This window comes from Perognathus longimembris, chromosome 7 (assembly GCF_023159225.1).
Source record: "Perognathus longimembris pacificus isolate PPM17 chromosome 7, ASM2315922v1, whole genome shotgun sequence".
Classification (NCBI taxonomy): Eukaryota; Metazoa; Chordata; class Mammalia; order Rodentia; family Heteromyidae; genus Perognathus; species Perognathus longimembris.
The window spans coordinates 15,714,645-15,728,268 of NC_063167.1; the positions used below are offsets into that span (position 1 = coordinate 15,714,645).

The 13,624-nt window shown below is 46.9% G+C and overlaps 1 pseudogene; it reads right to left on the reverse strand.

Moving 5' to 3' along the window:
* Positions 1-3,745: 3,745 nt before the first annotated feature.
* On the reverse strand, positions 3,746-4,019 carry LOC125355647 (annotated as a pseudogene).
* Positions 4,020-13,624: the final 9,605 nt, after the last annotated feature.

A 13,624-nucleotide genomic window follows, 5' to 3' on the forward strand; every position in this document is an offset into this window, starting at 1 on the left:
CAGGACCGGTCCCACCCCATCCTGGACTGGCTGATCGTTCTGTATTTGTGTTGGTCTCTCTGGTGACTCCACCAGCACCCATGCTCCATGATGCTTCTTAGTCTCCTGTCCCCTTCTGGCCTGTGCTTGTTTTTTTCTATCACTTGCCCTGCCTTCCTAGCACTCAGCACAGAAAAAGCTTCTTGGGAAGAAGGATAAGGTGGAGCAACAGGCAGGGGAGACAGCAGGGTCAGGACGTGGGTTGTTCAAACAAGTAAGAGAGTTCCAGGGAAAAAGGAGTCAGTAAGGAAAATGCAGATAGGCCCAGAAGTCAGTTCTAGCGTCTAATTATACCAGCATGCAGAAACTTCTAGTGCAAGGATTTTGTCCGTTTAGTCACTGCTCAATTCTCAGCTTCTAGGATAGTATCTGACACATAGTAGGTCTTCATAGTAGGTCATAGGCATGCTAAGCAGACCTTTTACTCCTGACCCATCCCTACTCCCCCAAAATCTTTCTTTCTTTTTTTTTTTTTTTTTTTTGCCAGTCCTGGGCCTTGGACTCAGGACCTGAGCACTGTCCCTGGCTTCCTTTTGCTCAAGGCTAGCACTCTGCCACTTGAGCCACAGCGCCACTTCTGGCTGTTTTCTGTATATGTGGTGCTGGGGAATCGAACCCAGGGCCTCATGTATACGAGGCAAGCTCTCTTGCCACTAGGCCATATCCCCAGCCCCCCCCCCAAATATTTCTTGAATAAATGAATAATTACTGAATTCTGGTTTAACTTGGTACATATAGATAAACTCCTATTCTTTCCTTAGGCCCCAAATCCCTCCTCCTAAATCACAATCTAGCCAGTTGCAGTGGTCAGGCCTACAACCTTAGCTATTTGGGAGACAGAGATAAAGGAGAATCACAGTTCAAGGTCAACCTGGGCAAAACGTTTGGGAAAAAAACTTCATTTCAAGCAATAGGCAGGCTTAGTCACACCTTTCAGCCCAGCTACAGGGAGAATAAACAGAAATACTTCAATCCAGGTCAACCCAGGCAAAAAGTGAGACTCTTATCTCAAAAATAACCAGAGCAAAAAGGGCTGGGGGGGTGTGTGACTCAAATGTGCCAGCCTAGTAAGCCTAAACCTGACTTCGAACCCCATGCCAACACACACACACACACACACACACACATACACACACACACACCACAAAAAGAAAATCTCAACTGCAACATGACTCCATCAGTCATGACTTCAAGTGATAAAAAGATTTTAAAATATCAGGAGCTTCAACAAGTAAAAGGCTCAGCTCACGGAGCAGAAGCTGGGAGCTGGGAGCTGGCAGAAGGACCCAGCACCCGCCAGCTCATCCCATGACCCTTGCCCTCTCCATGTCTAGATGGCGGCGGTAGGTGTCAGTATCAGGTCTCTGTTCCAGCAGGGAAATGAGGATGGGAAAGAGAAGAAGGCATGAGGAGGGCCAAGTGAGTGAAAGGATAGGTTCGGCCATCCCAGGGGACCATGCGGAGATAGTCAAGGACAGGAGAAGAAGGTTCATAAGGAGGTTTATGAGTGGGGCCGTATCTCCCACGGGAGAAGGAGCAACATGGCGGGCTGCACTTTATCCAGGTGGCAGCTTCTCAGGGGCTAAAGGGGAAGTAGGTAGGTCTTAATGGTGAGTAGGAGTGGCCCATTATAGCTCTAGGGCAAGGAGTTTAGGTCTGGGTGGATGGGGGTGGGGGGGGCTAATGGGAGGAGCTGAGGACCTGAGGAAGGGGAAATGCTAACACTGAGTACTTAAAGGAAACCCTTTCCCACCTCTTTTCACAGGAGAAGGGATGGTCCTAAGAGGCCACCACCCAGTCAGCCAGAATGGCGCTGGGAAACCAGCACTTCCTCCCGCCTCCGCCCTGGCTCCTTCTCCTGCCTTGCTGGTGGGCTTGGTTCCTCTACTGCCTCAGGCAGCGAGCCCAGGAGTCCTCCCCCGCCCCCCACCCCTGGCATCCTTGACCTGGATCCTGCGCCTGTCCACCCTCCCCGCTCTCTCCTGTTCCCCTCACCATCCTTCTCTTCCGGGGCTGAGGATCCTTTGAGGATGGGGGAATGTGATTCCCCCATCTTGAAGCTCTTTGTATTTAAACCCCTCGTCCAGGCCTGCCGGCTGCCTCGCTGCACCCCAATCACCCTCCGTACACAGATCCCATTTGCTCACCTCCCAGAATATGAGCTTCAATGTTGCGTCTTCCTCACACCTGCTAGTTCCTGCCTCAGGGCCTTGGCACTGGCTCTTTCCTCTGCCAGGGTCACACTGCTCCCCGACTGCCTCCTCTCTACAGGCTCCTCTCCCCCTGCTGGTCACAGTTACCATTACTCTGTGCTTTATCTTCCTCATTGAAACACTTTTGTGTGGGTGAGTGCCAGTAATGGGGCTTGAACTCAGGGCCTGGGTGCTACCCTTTAGCCTTTTCACTCAAAGATGGGGTTCTACTGTTACAGGGTTAGAAATGTTACCGAGTTCGAGTTCGAGGGAGGAGATTCCTCGTCCCTCCAAGAGTCCACCATCCAGAGACAGTCTCAAGCAAAAAGATAGACTTATTGGGGAAGTAAAAAGTGAACTGACCAGCCAGGAACTGGGAGCTGAAACTGTGACAGTGAAAAGCGGGCTGACTGGCCAGGGACACAGTGCAGACTCGGGAGCTGCCACCATGATCTGGAGCAGTCCTCAAATTGGGGTTTATAAAGGTAAAAGCAGGGCTGGGGATATGGCCTAGTGGCAAGAGTGCTCGCCTCGTATACATGAAGCCCAGGGTTCAATTCCCCAGCACCACATATACAGAAAATGGCCAGAAGTGGCGCTGTGGCTCAAGTGGCAGAGTGCTAGCCTTGAGCAAAAAGAAGCCAGGGACAGTGCTCAGACCCTGAGTCCAAGCCCCCAGGACTGGCCAAAAAAAAAAAAAAAAAAAAAAGGTAAAAGCATAGCATAGATGTAGGGGCTTGATGCAGGGGTAGAGCAAGCAACAAACAAGTTAAGCAAGCCATTTATACAAGCAGAATTTGGGGGTCAGGTTGACCTAATAATCAAAATGGAGTCAGCTCTATTCCCCCCAGCATTTCCTACATTTCCCTAGTCAAGATGGAGTCAGCTGTACTCCCTGCAACACTACTGCTTGAGCCACAGTCTACTTCTGGCTTTTGGCTGGTTAATTAGAGATGAGTCTTTTGGACTGGCCTTGGCTGGCTTCAAACTATAATTCTCAGATCTCAGCCTGCTGAGGAGCTAGGATTACAGCCATGAGCCACCAGTGCCCAGCTTCCCTGTAACAACTGTAAGATTTACAGGTGTTTATACACATCTTACTACAGTCTGCTTCCTCCCCAGAACATGAACTTGCAAGGGAGGGCAGAACCCTATAATGTTTATTCTGTGTCATTTAAAGTTATAGTTATAGGACAACCCAAATTGTATTTTACTTCTAAAACATACATTGGCACTAAGGTCCTGACTTGTGAGTCACAAGTTAAATAATAAAATCTTAGAACTACAAGACAAGCTAATCGTATAGCTAACACCTGAGGACAAGCCAGATACAATAAAGGCATGTTCATGTGTCACATTCCCTATTGCAGAAGCAGGCATCAAGCATCAATCGCGGTAGTCGGTTTACAAGCATATCTAGTCCGCTGAGTTGGAGAGTGTGATCCATTTTCCAGAGTCTGTGCCTCTTAAGACATGCTTCTTCTCTGTTAAATGGCTGAGTTACAGCACCACCCTTATTTCTTAAGCAGTTGGTGCCTATTAAAGAAAAAAAAAAAGTGTAGCAAACCCAGATTCAAAGTACACGGTCATCACGGTCGGTAACTGCCACTGGTTTTCCACTGAAAATGGCAGATTTGTTCCCGGGCCTTCCTCCTAATGGGTCGGATGGATCATAGCGGTTGTAAACCTCCGATGCCTTTGCCCAACACGGCGCCATGAGCAGCTCTGCGAAAGGCACAGAGATGATGCAGGAGAAATGGCTGAGCCAGCACGGCTTTCCTCTACCATTTCCCCTACCATTTAAATTCAATCACCCATTTCAGGACTGCCAAAAGATGGCGCCGAGACAATAGGGAGGCACCCCGACTCGCACCAACTGAATAGCGAGCTGGGAACTCCAACACCCAACACTCCACCAAGAACCCAGCAAAACCAGCATCCAGAAGCAGTGGAGAAACGCAGGAAAACAAAAAGGAGCAAAAAAGAAGAACCGAAAACCTACACGGAGCCGGAGATTAATCGGGGCACCCTCCCCCCACCAGCCGGCCCTGGCCCAAACAGGGTCAGGCTGGGAAAGGGAAACCCAGCGATCGGCAGACAGGTTGCCAGGAGCGCAGAATCCATATAGCGGGAGACCCCACGGACACAAAGCAGGGTGCGGACCAAGACACAACCAGCAGCGACGAGAAGTTCGGGTCCACACCGGATTCGGACAAGGGAACCCAGCGCGGCAGAAAGAGGGAACGGGGGAGCCACCACGACACTTCGCCAACCCCTGAAGGGCCAACGGCGGTGCGGGACACGCACACAAAGCAGCAAAAGTGAGTCCCCCATAATCCCTTCCCCCAACGGGAGACCCAAGCCCGACAAAGACGATATATCTCCCTCCCTCCCCCTCCCCACTCCCGTGGGAACAAAGATTCCCCAAATCAGGCGGGAAGCTCCCAGCAGGCACTGGGAAGCCAGTCTAGCAGGGGAAGGGCGGAACAGCCCCAAGCCCCCAAAGGTTCCTGAACTGGCAGAACCGGCCCCGTCCCCTTCCCAACAGGGGCCAGGGACGGCCGGCAGGGCAAGCCCCACCCGAGGCGCCTAGACCTTGCGGACTCTTACAACTAAAATCACAGGCGCTGGTGGGCAATACCAGCCCAGCAGGGTCACCTGAGCCTGATCTCGTTCCCCCTCCTCGAAGCGGAGGCGAGGTCTGAGGGTGCCAAGCCACACCCGGACAGTCGATCCCACTGGGCCCCACACATACTGCTTCCCCCCCCCAACGGACTCGCGGGAGGGCGCAAGCACAACCCAACAACCCAGGGCTCGCTCTGGGAGGCAGACCCCACTTAAGTGCCTGTTGTAGGGGACTCACAGTGCACAGGAGGGCGGGGCCCCGGCGAAAGCGCCCGCTCTGATAGGCGTGCCCTGCACTGGTGGGCGGGGCCACAGCGACAGCACCTGCTGACGCAGACACGCCTACACAGAAGGGAGGGAAGAACTACACAGACTTCCAGATGCGCAAATCACAAAGAAACATAACTCAGTTCATCAAAGGACAAGCCAACTCGCCAGCTCCAAAAAGCAGCACGACTGGAGAGGAGATGGAGAATAAAAAAGCAAATGAGGACATGTTAACAGGAATGATCGAAACCGTCAGAAATGAAATCAGAAAACAATTCCAGGAGTTTAGAGCGGAAATCTGGAAGGACACCCAGGAAGCCAAGAAAGAAATGGAAGCAAAACTGGATACAATGCAAGCCTCGTTTAAAGAAATGGAAGCAAAAATGGATACAATGCAAGCCGCCTTTAAAGAAAATCTCCACACCCTGAGAATTGAAATGCATGAAAAAATAGATTTAAAATACAACTCTTTAAAGGAAGAAATTTCCACGATCAGAGCTGATATGACAACCATGAATAGCTCTCTGACATCCATAAACTCCGCAATTGAAACCATAACACAAAGAGTGGACCATATGGAATCCAGAATCTCTCGCCTGGACGATGAAGCAGCTGACAACAACCAGAAAATGACCACACTCCAAGAAAAGGTGAAGCTTCAGGGAAGATTACTCCAGGAACTAATGGACAAAGACAAGAGATATAATCTGCGTATAATTGGAATAGAAGAAGGAGCCGAATATCAGAGCAGAGGGCTTAATCATGTTCTCAATAAAGTTATTGCAGAAAACTTCCCCAATCTCACAGGGGACCCCATCCAGGTAACCGAAGCCTATAGGACACCTGGCAGGCCAGACCCCAGGAAAACCACCCCAAGGCACATAATATTCAAGACTACAGACCTCAAGATTAAAGAGCAAATTCTGAATTCAGCCAAAGCGAAGAAGGAAACTTTTTTCAATGGGAAGAGGATTCGAATAACATCCGACTTATCCACACAAACTTACCAAGCTCGAAGTGAGTGGAAGAACACCATCCAAGTACTTCAGAATAACAATTTACAACCTCGGATCAAATATCCAGCGAAACTGGAGTTCACATTCGAAGGGAGAACCAGATCTTTCCACACCAAAGAGGAGCTAAAGGAGTATGTGAATAAAAAACCAGCCCTACAGCGAATATTAAGAGGGGAAGCCCACCCAACAGAGATCGTAAAAGACACACAGACAGATTCAGAAAGAAACTTCAATAGCCAAAGTCCAGCAGAAACACAAGCTCACTAAAGACAAGAAGAAAAAAAAAAAACAACAGGAAAAAACAGCCCAACAAGAAAATGGAAGGAGAAAAAACACCCTTATCCTTGATCTCTTTAAATATAAATGGCTTAAACTCCCCGATCAAGAGGAGCAGACTGGCAGAATGGATCCGCAAGCAAAAAGTTGACATCTGTTGTCTACAAGAGACCCACCTTACAGCAAGGGACAAAAACAGGCTTCGAATGAAAGGATGGAGCAAGATCTACCAAGCAAATGCACCCACCAAAACGGCAGGTGTAGCCATCCTGATCTCAGACAAGCTGGATTTCTCTTTAAAGTCCACTCAAAAAGACAAAGAAGGACACTACATATTGATACAAGGAAAAATCAAGACATCACGGTGATAAATGTATACTCACCGAACAAAAGAGGCCCGACATATGTCAAGCAAATTCTCACAGAATTACAGAGCAAGATAGATGCAAACACAATCATAGTGGGTGACTTTAATACTCCTCTCTCTCCAAGAGACAGATCCAACACCCAGAGGATTAGTAAGGGAGCTGAGGACCTAAATAACACCATTGCCCAAATGGATCTAACAGACCTATATAGAACCTTCCACCCTACAGAGACCCAATACACCTTCTTTTCAGCAGCCCATGGATCATATTCCAAAATAGACCACGTCATAGCCCACACAAAGAACCTCAGCAAATACAAAAGAATTGACATCATCCCATGTATTATATCTGATCACAGTGGATTAAAGGTAACCCTCAACAACAAAGGATACCACAGAGCCTATACACACTCTTGGAGGCTAAACCCCACGCTGCTATCCAACACTTGGGCCACAGATCAAATTAAAGATGAAATCAACGAATTCATAAGCCACAATGACAAAGAAAACACATCACAAAGAAACCTATGGGACACAGCTAAGGCAGTACTGAGGGGCAAGATCATTGCACTCAGTACCCACATTAAAAGAATGGAAGCAGAGCAGGTGAATACCCTCACGATGAAACTAAAACAACTGGAGAAACAAGAAATGACAGAATCTAAAACGACTAGGAGGGGAGAGATTACAAAGATTAAAGAAGAGATAAATCTGATTGAAAATAGAAAGACCATTCAACAAATAAATAAGACTAAAAGCTGGTTCTTTGAGAAAATAAACAAAATTGACAGACCCCTTGCAAGACTCACAAAAAAAAGAAGAGAAGAGACTCATATACGTAAAATCAGGGACTCCACAGGAAAGATTACAACAAATACACACGATATTCAAACAATCATAAGGAGCTATTTCCAAAACCTCTACTCAACAAAAAACAATAATTTTACAGAAATGGATCAATTCTTAGAGAAGTACAAACTGCCCAAACTGAACCAAGAAGAAATAAATCAACTAAATAAACCAATAACTTACGGTGAGATACAGGAGGTAATCAAGAACCTCCCTACTAAGAAAAGCCCAGGCCCAGATGGATTCACCAATGAATTCTACAAAACCTTTAGTGAGGAGCTAATTCCAATACTCCTCAAACTCTTCCGCGAAATAGAAACGGAGGGAAAAATCCCGAACTCATTCTACGAAGCTAATATCATACTCATCCCCAAACCAGGCAAAGATCCAACAAAAAAAGAGAACTACAGACCAATATCACTAATGAACACAGATGCAAAGCTCCTCAATAAAATATTAGCTAACAGGATCCAGAAAGTGATCAAGAATATCATACATCATGACCAAGTAGGCTTCATCCCTCAGTCACAAGGATGGTTCAACATCCGTAAATCAATCAATGTAATTCACCACATAAACAGAACTAAAATCAAGAATCACATTGTTATCTCAGTCGATGCCCAAAAAGCCTTTGACAAAATACAACATCCATACCTATTAAAAGCTTTGGAGAGAACAGGAATAGATGGAACATTCCTCAAAACAATAAAAGCCATATACAACAGACCAACTGCTAATATCATATTAAATGGAGAGAAACTTAAATCATTCCCCCTAAACACAGGAACAAGACAAGGATGCCCACTCTCCCCACTTCTGTTCAACATAGTACTGGAATCCCTAGCCATAGCAATAAGGCAAGAGGAGGACATCAAAGGGATCCACATCGGCAAGGAAGAAATCAAGTTATCCCTATTCGCAGACGACATGATCTTATATCTCAAGGACCCAAAAAACTCAGTACCCAAACTCCTACATCTAATAAACCAATTTGGCAAAGTAGCAGGATACAAAATCAATCCACAAAAGTCAGCAGCTTTTCTGTACACCAGCAATAGACAAACAGAAAAGGAAATTATGGAAACGATTCCATTTACAGTAGCCAAAAAAAGAATAAAGTACCTAGGGATCAACTTAACCAAGGACGTGACGGACCTATTCAATGAAAACTACAAAAATCTAATAAGGGAAATCAAAGAAGACACAAGGAGATGGAAAGACCTCCCATGCTCATGGGTAGGCAGAATCAATATAGTGAAAATGGCCATACTGCCCAAATTGTTATACAAATTCAATGCAATACCTATCAAAATCCCAGCCACATTCTTCACTGAAATAGAGAAACCAATCCATAAGTTCATATGGAACAGCAAAAAACCTAGAATAGCCAAAGCAATTCTAGGCAAAAAACATAGTGCAGGAGGTATCACCATACCAGACTTCAAGCTCTACTACAAGGCCATCATAACAAAAACAGCATGGTATTGGTATAAAAACAGATCGGAAGACCAGTGGATTAGAATTGAAGACCCAGAAATAAAACCGCACTCTTACAGCCAACTGATATTCGACAAAGGAGCTAAAGACATACAATGGAATAAACATAGCCTCTTCAACTACTGGTGCTGGGAGAACTGGGCAGCCATATGCAGAAAACTCAAAGTAGACCCAAGCCTATCACCATGCACCAAGATCAACTCAAAATGGATCAAGGACCTCAACATCAGACCTGAATCCTTGAAACTACTGAAGGACAGAGTAGGAAAGACACTAGAACTTATAGGCACAGGAAGGAACTTCCTGAATAGAGTCCCAGGCGCACAACAAATAGGGGAAAGACTCAACAAATGGGACTACTACAAATTAAAAAGTTTCTGCACAGCTAAGGTCATAGCCACCAAAATAGAAAGACAGCCAACGATATGGGAAAGGATATTTACCAGCACAGCAACAGACAAAGGCCTGATATCTGTCATCTACAGAGAACTCAAAAAACTAAGCCCCTCCAAGCCCAATAAACCTATTAGGAAATGGGCAAAAGAGCTAAAGAGAGACTTCACAAGAGAAGATATAAAAATGGCAAAGAAACACATGAGGAAATGCTCAACATCCCTGCTAGTAAAGGAAATGCAAATAAAAACAACCCTGAGATACCACCTCACCCCAGTTAGAATGGCCTATACTCTGAACTCAGGAAACAACAAATGCTGGAGGGGCTGTGGGGAAAGAGGAACCCTTCTCCATTGTTGGTGGGAGTGCAAATTAGTACAGCCACTTTGGAGAACAGTATGGAGGTTTCTCAAAAAGCTCAATATAGACCTACCCTATGACCCAGCCATACCACTCCTAGGCATCTATCCTAAACAGCAAAACCCAAGATATCAAAAGGACATTTGTACTTCCATGTTTATCGCAGCACAATTCACAATAGCCAAAATTTGGAAACAACCCAGATGCCCCTCCACAGATGAATGGATCCAAAAAATATGGTACTTATACACAATGGAATACTACATAGCGATTAGGAATGGTGAAATATTGTTATTTGCAGGGAAATGGTCAGAACTCGAACAAATAATGTTGAGTGAGACAAGCCTAGAACACAGAAAACAAAGGGGCATGATCTCCCTGATATATGACTGTTAACAAAGGGAGATGGAGAGACAGTAGAGACCAAGTCTGTGAACACTGTATATGTGCTTGATACATTGTATACTGCATATGGGTCTACCTGACCTAGACAAGGGATGGGAAAACAGGTTGTAAGATATCACAAGAAATGTACACAATGCCCTACTATGTAACTGCACCCTCTTTGCACAGCATCTTGTAAAAAAAAAAAAAAAAATTTATGTTCAATTGATAATAAAAAAAAAATAAAAAAAAAAAAAAAAAAAAAAGAACTCCAGGAAAGAGAAAAAAAAAAAAAAAAAAAAAAGAAAAAAAAAAAAATCACCCATTTCTGGATGCCGCCAACCACTGATGTTGCTCTGGGGGCACAGTCAGAGACAAGGAAAAGAGGGGCAGCATCTGCCTCGCTGGACCCGCCCAGTGCAGGCCGGAAAGGGACCCGGGCATTTGGGGAGCAGCAGGAGACGGCAGCCTCTCTTTGGCTCTCTGCGGGCCCGCGATATCCCCTCTTGGCACCTGTTCCCGGTGAACTCAGAAAAATGGAACGAGAGGAATATTCACTTCATAAGGTTGCTGTTGAGGAAGAAGATAGAATATGGGGTTAGAGGGCTGGGAATATGGCCTAGTGGCAAGAGAGCTCGCCTCGTAATCATGAAGCCCTGGGTTCGATTCTCCAGCACCACATATCTAGAAAACGGCCAGAAGTGGCGCTGTGGCTCAAGCGGCAGAGTGCTAGCCTTGAGCGGGAAGAAGCCAGGGACAGTGCTCAGGCCCTGAGTCCACGCCCAAGGACTGGCCAAAAAAATAAATAAATAAAAATGGGGTTAGAGGGTGTGGCTCAAGTGGGAGAGGACCAGCCAATGAGTCAAAGCAGATACGGAGTTCAAGTCTCAGTCTTGGACAAAAAATAAAAGATAGAATACACAAATGCGCACATAACATGTGACAAGATAGTAAGCACTCAAAAAATCTTAGAGAAAGGGGAGGGAGCAAACTCAGAGAAGCAATACGTGTGTGTGCACACACACACACATACATATGGCACAGTCACGAGGAGTGGTCCACCCAGTTGGAGGAGACATAGAAATTCAGAGCATCAAAACTCTAGCACCCTGGCAGTATAAAGGACGTTTGAGGGTTTTTTTTCCTGGCCCAACCCTTTTATTTTATGAATGTTTTGCATCCCAGAGAGAACAAAGACACCCAAGGAGCTGGCAGGCAACTGTGTGGACAGAGGAGGGTGGGTGGGAGAGATGCCCATGGCCAGGTCAGGTCCGATGGGTCGTGAGCCCCTTTTCCTCCTCTGCAGGGCGGGCAGAGCATCTGTCTTTGTTCTTGCCAGTCCTGGGGCTCGGACTCAGGGCCTGAGCACTGTCCCTGGCTTCTTTTTGCTCAAGGCTAGCACTCTACCACTTGAGCCACAGCGCCACTTCTGGCCATTTTCTATATATGTGGTGCTGGGGAATCGAACCCAAGGCTTCATGTATATGAGGCAAGCACTCTTGCCACTAGGCCATATTCCCAGCCCCAGAGCATCTGTCTTCTGTCCCTCCACGTACAGACGAGGGCACTGGTGTTCAGGACCCCCACTGGAGTCCCATTCTGTAAGATTCCAAAAATCTCTGCTTTCCACCAGCATGGGACCTGAAGACCTGTACTTGGGACCATTACTGAACTTTGGCAAGTCCTTTCTGTGGCCTTGAACTTCTCTATAGACCAGGAGGGTGGACTCCACCAGGAGGCTGAGGGCCCTTCCAGACAGAGCTGACATTGAGATCGTCAGCAAACATCTCCCTGGCTGCGTCAGAAGGAAAGCCTGTAGCTCTAGACAGAACACCCCCTCAGCCTTGCACCCAACCCTGTGCCCCAGCACCCAGGGAAGCCTTGCTGGGGGAGCCCCAAGGCCTGGCCCCAATCTAGGCTCTGCAGTGTCTCAAGAGCCTACCCTAAGGGCACCTGCTCATCCATCTGTTCCTCTGGCCTGGAGAGCCAAGGCCTCAGCCCTCCATCCTCTAGAGCCAACCTCCATCAGCAGCGTGGGAAACAAAGGCAAATGATGTCATCAAGAGCTTGGGATGAGGCACCTGTATCCCAAGCCATCAAGGTCAACATTTAGACTGGAGTTTCTCAAACTACAACAATGCTCTGATATTTGAACATAACATTTAGTGTGTGTGTGTGTGTGTGTGTGTGTGTGTGTGTGTGTGTGTGTGCGCAGTATTGGGGCTTGAATTTAGGGCCTGAGTGTTGTCCCTCCACTCTTCTGCTCAAGGTTGGTGTTCTACCACCGCTTGAGTATAGCTCCACTTCCAGCTTTTTGGTGGTTTATTGGAGATCAGAGTCTCATGGACTTTCCTGCCTGAGGTGGCTTTAAATGGAAATCCTGAGATTTCAGTCTCCTGAGTAGCTAGAATCACAGTCTGGTCCCTAGTGCCTGGCCTTATATACCATTTGTATTGGTTGGATTTTTGGTCAGGTGATCTGACATATGAGCGAAATCCCAGCACTTGGGAAGCTGAGGCAGGACTGTAAAATCAAGGCCAGCCTGAGAAAACTGGTGGAGTGTTGGAGTTACTGTCTTCAAGGACATCAGGGACAGCAAACTCCCAGCCTCTGGTGGGGTGAGCAAGAGGGGGCAAGGCAGCACAGGGTGATGGACAAAATGAGAAGGCCGGAGAACAAGAGGCTGCAGAGCACACATCCAGCCTCCAGGGGGCAGCAGCAGCCTGGACTGGCTAATGACTTAGGGGTGGGGCTGCCCAGGATTGCCAAACCTAACCTTTTTCTTTTTCTTCCAAGCGAAGCCTAAAACCAGATTTCCTATAGAAGTGTCAAGTAATTTAGTAATTTAAACCACATGGACAACTCGCCTAACAACCCATGTTGGCTGCAAGGCACCAGCTTGTGCCTTTGGCAGACTATAAATTAGGGTAGCACCATCCTTTGCTTCTAGAATTTTGAGCTGACTCCTTACAGGGTCCTTGTAGGACAAAGCTGGATCTCAACGTGGACTGCGGGAGTCGCCATCCTCTCAATTATTAATTCAGCATGTGTTAACCTCTCACCACCAGCCAGGCTCAGCTGGAGAGGCAGCACGGCTCCTGCTGGGAACTGTTCCAGCTGGAAAGACTCTTGAAACAAAAGCTGCGTAATAATGTCACATGACATTATGTTGCTGCAGGAGAACATGGAGGTTAAGTTTGGGTTTGACTCTAGATCTGGTAGTTATGTGCCTTTGAGCACATCATCTAGTCTCAGTTGCCTCATTTCTCACCTAGAAAATAGATATAACCTAAGAATTGTTCCAGAAATTCACTGACATCTTGTACCTCATTAAGTGCTGCGGTGGCACGAAGAGCTAT